Source organism: Neophocaena asiaeorientalis, unplaced genomic scaffold, assembly GCF_003031525.2.
Source record: "Neophocaena asiaeorientalis asiaeorientalis breed wild unplaced genomic scaffold, Neophocaena_asiaeorientalis_V1.1 scaffold89, whole genome shotgun sequence".
NCBI classification, from domain to species: Eukaryota; Metazoa; Chordata; class Mammalia; order Artiodactyla; family Phocoenidae; genus Neophocaena; species Neophocaena asiaeorientalis.
The window spans coordinates 172,912-181,911 of NW_020172592.1; the positions used below are offsets into that span (position 1 = coordinate 172,912).

Sequence of the window (9,000 nt, forward strand, 5' to 3'; positions counted from 1 at the left end):
ACACACACACACACACACACAAAGGAGAAAATGAAGGCTTGTCCCCAGAGAGAGCTGTTTATGAGTGACATCAAATGAATACAGTATGAGTCAATGGAGGCCACACATTGTTTTGGGCTAAACAACTTGTAAGGCCCTGGGATGAGATCCAGGACACTGATCTGGGGACATGCAGGCCCTGCCGACATCACTAACTCAGCTGCACATGAGAGGAATGCAGTTACCTGGATGTACAAGCAGATCTGCCTTGAGAAGCTTCTCCCAGAGCAGCCCCCGGTTCCCCGAAACCCCTACGTAGGTGAGGGAAGGGTGGACAGAAGATGAAGAAGGGGAAGCACAGGTGTGAGGGATGGGGGCAGCCTGCGTATTATCCTTGAAAACAACAAATCACACCTGATTGCTTGAGAAGAAGCCGGTCCCAGTAGCTCGCCTCAGCCCCATCTCAATCTTTGATGGCCACTGCCCCTCCTCGAGGCAGGGACATCACATTGCAGGCTGATCATTCATCTATTCAGAAAATATTTATTGAGAGCTTAGTATGTGTTGGGGGTGGAGGCGCAGTAGGAAAGCAGGCAGTCGAGGTTCCTGCCCCTGTGAAGCCATAGGTGCAAATGCTGGAGCCACTCAGCCTGGGTTCGAATCATGACTCTCCCACTTATCAACGGTGTGAGTTTTGGGAAAGATTTGCTTGATTTTTCTAAGCTTCAGTTTTCTCCTTGATAAAATAGGGATTAAAATATTACTTATCGCCAAAGGCTATTGTGAGGATCAAGTGACATAAACTTCGCTTTAGAACACTGCCAGGCATGTGCAGTCAGTGTTAGCTATTGTCATCTATTACTGTCACTGTGGTCACCAGCCTAGGGGCTGGGTGTACAGAAGAAGACAAAGCACGTGGTCTGTGCCATTATGACGCTTATACTCCACGGGAGGTGACAGACAACAGACAAAGAATCAAGGAAATATACAGTAGGTCAGCAATATGGATAAACATAAAGGAATAAAGAAAAATAAGGAAATGAAATGAAGCGACACTGGGCAAAAGGAAGGGAAACATGATTAGTACAAAGCACCTCCTCTTCTCTAACACACCAGACCTCCAACCTCCAACCGCTGAACAGAATCACCGGGCTCTGCCTTCTTTTTTCACGCAGAAGAAAATAACCCCCCTGGAAGCCATCCTACAGATTCCTGAGAGTTGACAGTATTGTCCTATTTATTTTCTCTTAGAAGATTACCATTATTGTGCCACTCAGCAACTATAACTGTCAATCTACTTGGTATCCAAGCAATTTCAAGACACTCCAGTTTAAGAAGTACTGCATGGAACGTGTAGTGGGGCACAGTTTTTTTCTTTTGACTCCATTCATGACAAAAGGCCTGAAAACGTGAGCACCAGCCAATGTCATATCCACCCCGTAGCCACACACCCTTGAAAAGACACGAGACCATAATGCTGCCCTGACTTTGCAAGAAACAGCAGGCAAAGCGGCTTCCAGTTGACGAGGTAAACCAACATACATGGTACATCTCATTGCTCTTACCAATATAATCCCCAGAGAGTACCTTTAAGTGGCCTCTAAAATTGTATTAATTATTAAATGGAAGCCTCAGGGGCAAGGAGAACCTTCCAATTACAGTTTTATTTACCCTCCTCACCCGCTGTTTGCTCAGGGTTTATTTAAAGTCATAATCACGTCTCCTGTGATGGAGGATTATGGGCAGCTTTGTGGTCACATGTGGAAAATATTATATATCCACATCAAATGTGCATGTGGTCTCCCTTAGTAGAAACCGATGTCATGTCCCTTGAATTAGACCATGTTACCCCTGTGCACATCTAAGACTGAAGTCCACGGGGAGTCCTCAAGAAAAAATAATTCCTTAAATGATCCACAAGGAGCGAAGAGTTACTTAGACCTTAAATAGCGCTGTGTAATCATTGCTCACCACCAAAACACAAACAAAAGAACAAAAACTTAGAGAGTAAAAGAATAAAAACATGTTCTGATTTGCAATATTATTTTGGTCCAAAAGTTTGTTCTGCTTTATCCATGCAAGAACAATGAGGAGATTCCTCAACACCTGTTAAACACTGAAAACCCCAAAGCTCCCTTGGAGCTGGAGAGGAGAGGAGAAAAAGGGATTTGTCCCTAGACTCCGGGCACGTTTCAGGGGCCTGTGACCAGTGTGGTCACACAGGATCTCTGGCTCAAAAGGTCCCAGAATTGGTATTTAATGCTTTTTAGTCACCATCTTGAATTTCCTCATAAGCTGGGCTTTAATTTTCCGCAGGTAATTTAGAGCCTCAGCTCACACAGAGTCCTGCCTCCTGCACCTCCCCACGGTTCCCGGATGGGCTCTCAGTCAGCTGCCCGACCCCTGACAGCCTAGACTCCATCCCTTTCCCCTTCTTCTTGCACCATCGGTCCACTGCGGCCCTCATACGCGGGCCACTGGGTCAAGTCCACAGAGCAGGGCTCGCATTCCACCACCGTGCTCCTCCCCCGAGGAGATGCCTGGGCGCTGGGAGGTCAGGGTCGGGCACACCCAAAGGCCCCAACTCCTCCGTCCACCGCCGCCCCAGCACACACACGTGGCCGGCAGCGCCACCGTGCACTGAGCAGGTGACTGCGAGGGCCAGCCTCTAGCCCACCGGGATCCAGCTCCTGCGTGCGCCCCAGGGCACAAGCTGCAACGCAGTACGCTTGGCGGTCTCCATTTCTGACACGGGGGATGTCCCCACAGAAGGCATAAATATTCCGTCTCTTCCAGGACCTCACTGTTTCCCTTCACCAACCCGACTTAAAAACTCCATCGCGGGCTTCCCTGGTGGTGCAGTGGTTGAGAGTCCGCCTGCCGATGCAGGGGACACGGGTTTGAGCCCTGGTCGGGGAGGATCCCACATGCCGCAGAGCAACTGGGCCTGTGAGCCATGGTCGCTGAGACTGCGCGTCCGGAGCCTGTGCTCCACAACGGGAGAGGCCACAACAGTGAGAGGCCCCCGCTCGCTGGCAACTAGAGAAAGCCCATGCACAGAAACGAAGACCAAACACGGCCAAAAATAAATAAAAAAATAAATCTTTTTTTTTAAAAAAACAAAAACCCATTGCTATCACGAGCACGTGCCCGTCTCCTTTGGAGTCTGGTAACTGAATTCAGCCATAATGCAGCTGGGACTTAGGAAGCACCAAAGGGTATAGTTACCAACATCTACGTCGCTTGAGAGAATTGTCGGCACAGGTGAAATACTGATGCATCTCAAGTGCATATATATTAATGCATCTGAGCCTAGTCAGGGTCAAGGTCGGTCAGGGCCAACTCCAAGCCCTTCGCGATCCCCCCACCTCATACCACAGCCAGGAGAATCACATGCTACTTATGTGTTTCCGATGATCACAACCGGCCTTAGGTGAAATCCAGCCACAGAGAATTCTAAATATTCATCACTTTTCAGTTAAATGTAAGAACACCAAATCAACAAGGGAGTAGCAGTGATCAGACCAGGAGAAAATATCATCTCTTAAAGAGAAGCTAGTTCCTGTTTCTCAAAGCTTAATGTTCAGACATCTGCAGTACTGTATCTGGAGTAGGGAGGGCCCAGGAAAGGATGTTTATTAAAAATGCAGATTCCTGGCCTCCACCACAGACCCACTGGATCTTAAAGTCTCAGGGGAGCTCACTGAATCTGCATCTGTTCAGGCTTTTTAGTTGCTCTTCACCCCATTGTGTGTGGGTCATTCTCATCATGAGCTTTCTATCACTGGAACAGCTATTCTCAAAAATTCAGTATTTATAGGAGTCGACTGGAATTCCTATTAAAAATCCAGATTCCTTGAGCACCAAGCCCCTCAGAGATCCTAACTGAGTAGGTCTGGAATCTCCGTCGTAACAAGCAGCTCTCCCCACCCCCATGCCATCCCATCGCCCACATTTCTGATGCAGGTCTCAGAACACACCTTGAAAAATACTAACATTTTAAAAATCCCCCAATTCTTAGCTTTCTATTATTTTAGCACAGCTACAATTAAACTTCAAATCTTTTGACATCCAACTAATGTTATTTCAACACCTTTTATATGCTAGAGCCAAGGATGGGAAGATGGATTGGTCCTTTTCTAAAGATTGGAGCTCAGGAAGGAAAAACTGCCAAGTAGGCCACAGCTGCCACACACTTTAAATGTGTAAAGCCATAAAATGTTGAATTACGTTATTGTTTACATACCATGAATTACAAGAGAGCAGAATCCAAGTTCTTACAGTAACAGTAGCTGCCATGTATTGAGTTCCCACTGTAGGCTAGGTACGGAGATAACAAACAGTAAGTACCCAACGATTTAAAAAGTAACTACCCAACGATTTATACATTTTTTGAGTTTACAATGTATCTTCAATTATAATGTTTTAGCTGATCTTTATTGCAACAGTAAAAGAAAAAATTATTTTTATTTCTATCTTGCTGATGAGAAAACATTTCTTAAAGGAGGAGCATGCCTATGAAACATGAAAGATCAAACTTGAAACCAAGGCTCTAGGAAATTGATGGAATTCCCATGACACCATATAAAATCAATCAGCTAATTTATGCTTGGTTGAAAACAAACAAACAAAATGATCCCATAATCTTTGCGGTTTATAACAACAAAGGTTTACTTCCTGCTCACATTAGTGTTTACTGCAGATGTTTTTCAGTTTCAACTGTCCATACCTTCTCATTCCAGGGCAGCCCTTCAACTGGGAGGTGAGGGCTGCTGTCGTGGCAAAAGGAGAAAAGCAACGGTGGATCACGCAACAGCTCACAAAGCTCCCACTTGGAAGTGACATATGTCACTTCTTGCTATTTAAATGGACAAAGCAAGTCACATGGCCAGGCTGCTGTTCAGGTGCTACTGAGAAGCGACACTTCTTTCCTGAGTGAATGGATCTGACATCGCTAAGCACTTCTGCCACTGAAATTCTGAGCTCTGAAGTAGCGTCATTCTCTGATGTCAGCAGGAACACTAGCTCTCAGTTTCCACGGCATTCAGACGTGGGTTATCAAGGATATGGGATGAGGGAGAAGGAGAAGTGTTTCTCTAGAGACAGTGTCAATCACAAGAAAATCTGTTCGGATTTGCATGTTGCTCTCTGCCTGAGACAAAGGTACTCACAGGCTCTTTGTATTTGTCTGCGTAGTTTGCATTTGTGTGTGTATTTGTGGGGTCCAGCCTCAGAGTAGTATTACTAACCCAAGCACCGATTATTGCATAAATCAGCACCTTTCAACATCTAAACTGTGTGGGCAGTCAGTCGTGAAGTAATTCATTACTAATGACAAAGTACCAGAGTTTTTAAAAAACTGGCATTTTAAAATAAATGTGAATAAATTTAAGGATATTCTTTAAATACCAGCATGCTTGTTCACTTGCATTCTGTTTTTGTGAACAGGAGAGAGGGGAATGGGGTTACAGCTACTTCCTAAAGAATTGTTTGACCATGATTACACACATGGATGTGCATCCCATCTGTGAACTTCAATTTACATGTGTTGAGGCAGAAAAAACAGGTGGAGAGCCACTTACCTAAACCACGGCCACATTTATCACTTCTATATCATCACAAATAATTCCATGTGTGTTCTCACTAGCCAAACAGTAAGCGTCCCAAGAACAAGAACCACATTTCCCCCTTTTCATCCTGAGCAAGTGAGGAAAGAGAGGACTTTTATTTTCTCTTAGAAAGCAGATGAGCCTCTGAAACCCTCCTCAAAACAGAAACCTGATGTATCTGTTACCATTCTTCCCTTTGAAGTCAATAGGAATTAAACCTCCAAGATACACGGTACAAAGCACGGAATTATCAGTATTCCAAGCTCGTACAGAAACAACCAAACTCCAGACAGCTTTGCCTGGGAACAAAAAGGAGATAAATGATCCAAATACAGACTCTATTTCATCATGACACAGGCTTCTATTTCATTTTTACATTTATTTATACCCTGGCTGACTGACTACATGAAAGAGTTGAGTCAGATAAAGCCCTGCCTTTCTTTAAGAAGATAGGAGCTCCTATGCTAATTCTTCCTAAAGGCTCGGCCAACAGTGGCACATCTAATAAATGAAAATGTATGAATAATAGAAAAATAATTTTAATTTCCAGGGAAAAAAAGCTCTTTGATTTTCTCAAGGGAATCAATTTCACACACATCCTTTAAAGTGGGATCAATGCCTGAAATTTATTTGGAAAGGCAGTGTTTAGGTTTCCTGGGAGGAAACTGATTTTTTCACTTAAGAAAGACTTCCACTTGAGAGAAGAAAAGAACATTCGTGCATTATTGGGTGTAATCATAGTGAGGTGACACTTTCCTATTAATTTGTATCAGGAAATGCCCCTTCTCCTTTAAACTATATCTTCCTGTCTCCTCTCTCTGGGGTTTGGCTGTACCTAAAGTTAAACCCCAATTTATACCAGTCCTTTAAAAAAAAAAAACTCTGTATGACCCTTTCCATCAATCCTCTAACTAGTTTGATATGCACAAAACTGCTAGTTAATTAACCTCTCTCTCCCTCCAGCCAAACCTTTCACTGCGAACTTGGACCCAAGGTTAAAGACATGTGCATCAGTCACAGGCAGCGGGACAGAGAAAGTCACAACCATAGTGTGGAGGTAAGAAGCTTTGGGAAGCTAACACGCTCTGTAGGTGAAGACCATGCCATCATACAAGCTGTTTTCAGTGACAAGTACTTTGCATACATGACACTGTTTAATCCTCTCAGCCGGCCTAGCAGGCAAGATTATTGCCCCCATTTTAGAGTTGAGGAAACCGAGGCCTAGAGAGTTTGGATAACTTGCTTGCCCAAGTGTGGGCACATTTTTTGAGGCTAGATCTGTTAGAACTCAAATCCCCTATTTTTAACCACTCATTTTGTCCAAGGGGCTATGAGGAGGATACCTTTGAAAGGATAAACAAGAGATTGATAATAGCAGTTCCCTGAGGATTGGGAAGCAGGGAACTGGGAGAACTGGGGGGTCTGAGGATAGAGGAGAGGAGACAGACTTTTCATTGTCTGCCCCTTTGCACATTTTGAATTTTTTTGTTTTTACCCTGTACAGTTGGTCCTCATTATTCATAGATTTCATACCTGTGAATTTGCCTACTGGCTAAAATTTATCTATAACACCAAAATCAATACTTGCATGCGTTAATGGTCATTTGTAGACACGTGTCCAGTGTCGAAATATTTTGTTCACTGGAACGAGCACATTCCCAGCTGAGGTGGAACAGAGCCTGTGCTCTGCTTCTGGTTTCAGCTCTCAGAAAGCGATGAGTTGCTGAGCATGGAGCCGTAGAGAAGCTAAGAATTTAGGAATGCAACATGAAGGAGTCATGCTAGACCAGAGGCTCCTTTGTTTATGTAAATTTTTCTGGGGATAGAGTCACATCTGAAATCAAATTCTGAAAGGATTCCATGACCCAAAAAAACGTTAAGAATTTTACCAATAAAACGTACAAATACTTTTTTTTTTTAACTTCCATCATCAGTCTTAGTTCTCTTTTCCAAAAAAATTTCTGAAAAGAAACAAAGACTAACGTCGTCAACCTCCAGCTGTACGGTGTGTAATAGACAGTGACCCCAGCTGCTCTGAAATCCATTGTCATGTGTGCCATGAGGTCATGCTTCCCACTGGCTGCTTTGTGTGGGGCAGGGATACCGAGGTAGGCCTGTTCTTGGGAGACAGGGGACTTCTCAGATGGTCTCTCGGAACCTTCCTTAGGCTGGACTATGTCTAGGGCACTTCCACCTAACCTTACCTCCCATTTCTTGTCTCTCTGCATTAACGTCGCATCCCAGCCTGGTGGCCTCATCCAGCTCCATCCATTCCCTCTCCCAAGGTGGTTCCCTAATAAAACTCCTTGCATGTTTAATCCCAGCCTGGCGTCTGCTTCTCAAACGAGCAGGATTAACCAAAGAAGCCAATGTCTAAAGTTTCGCAAAAGTTACCAAGCTATGGCCCAAAAACTGGGAAGCTGCGCTCTGTGCTCTGTAGTCAGCTTGACTCACTCACTGCCCACAGGACACACTCTGCTTCCAAGACTGAAAGCCACCAAGGTTTAGATTCAAGTCTTGAACAAATTACAGGTTACTGTACGTTACACATTACGTGCATAATTAAAAGCCTTTAAAGATCACACGTAAATGAATTTAAATCCACAAATGCCATGAATCTATTCCACTGAGAATCTGGATACCTCAAAACCATGAATTAGTCTAATAGGTCCAGGTGTCAGTCAGCCTCTGAGTCATTCCACACGCACTTCCTCCACCTGGATGCACCTCCCTGCGATTTCTACCTCGTGGATTTCCACCTGTTCTTCAAAATGCAACTCAAAGTTTACCCCATGTAGGAAACCCTGCCTGATTTCCCCTGGCCAGATTACCTCCCTGTACTCTGTTTCTTTAAGGATTTGTACCTGACTTTAACGAAATACCTATCAATTAAGCTTTTTTATTTCAGGTGCTGGTAATTAATGACTGACCAAAAGGGCCTGAAACAGACAGACTGCTAGCATGATTACCTCACAGAACAAGGGTGCCAGAGAAAGTCGGTGGTGCGGTTGATTCCGTCGCTCCACAGTGTCAGTCAGAACTTTCTCCTGTTCCATCCGTCCACTCGATCATCCTCAGTGAGTTAGGAATACTGTCCCTCAAGCTCTAACCACTATCACCTCAAAAACCAACCCAAAGTTGGGAAGGGAAGAGGAAGCACCCTACACACTAACCTCTCATTTTTGACTAATGAGAAACCCCTTTCCAGGTCCGCCCTTTTATCTCATTGGCCAGAAAGGGTCACGTGGCCATTCCAACCAATCACAGCAAAGAAAAATAGAATTACATGATTGGCTTAAAACAATAATGATTTATCCCTTGAATGGAGCCCACCTTCTCTGAGCACCTTGATGCCTCATGCCTAATTTCTTTTTTGAAGTCAAGGTCCTGTTAGCCAGGAAGCTGGAGAGAG

General features: G+C 44.4%; 1 pseudogene; it reads right to left on the reverse strand.

Annotated features, from left to right (window-relative positions):
- The window catches only part of LOC112395317 (tigger transposable element-derived protein 1-like), a 38,719-nt pseudogene that overhangs the window by 28,588 nt on the left and 1,131 nt on the right, over positions 1–9,000 (reverse strand).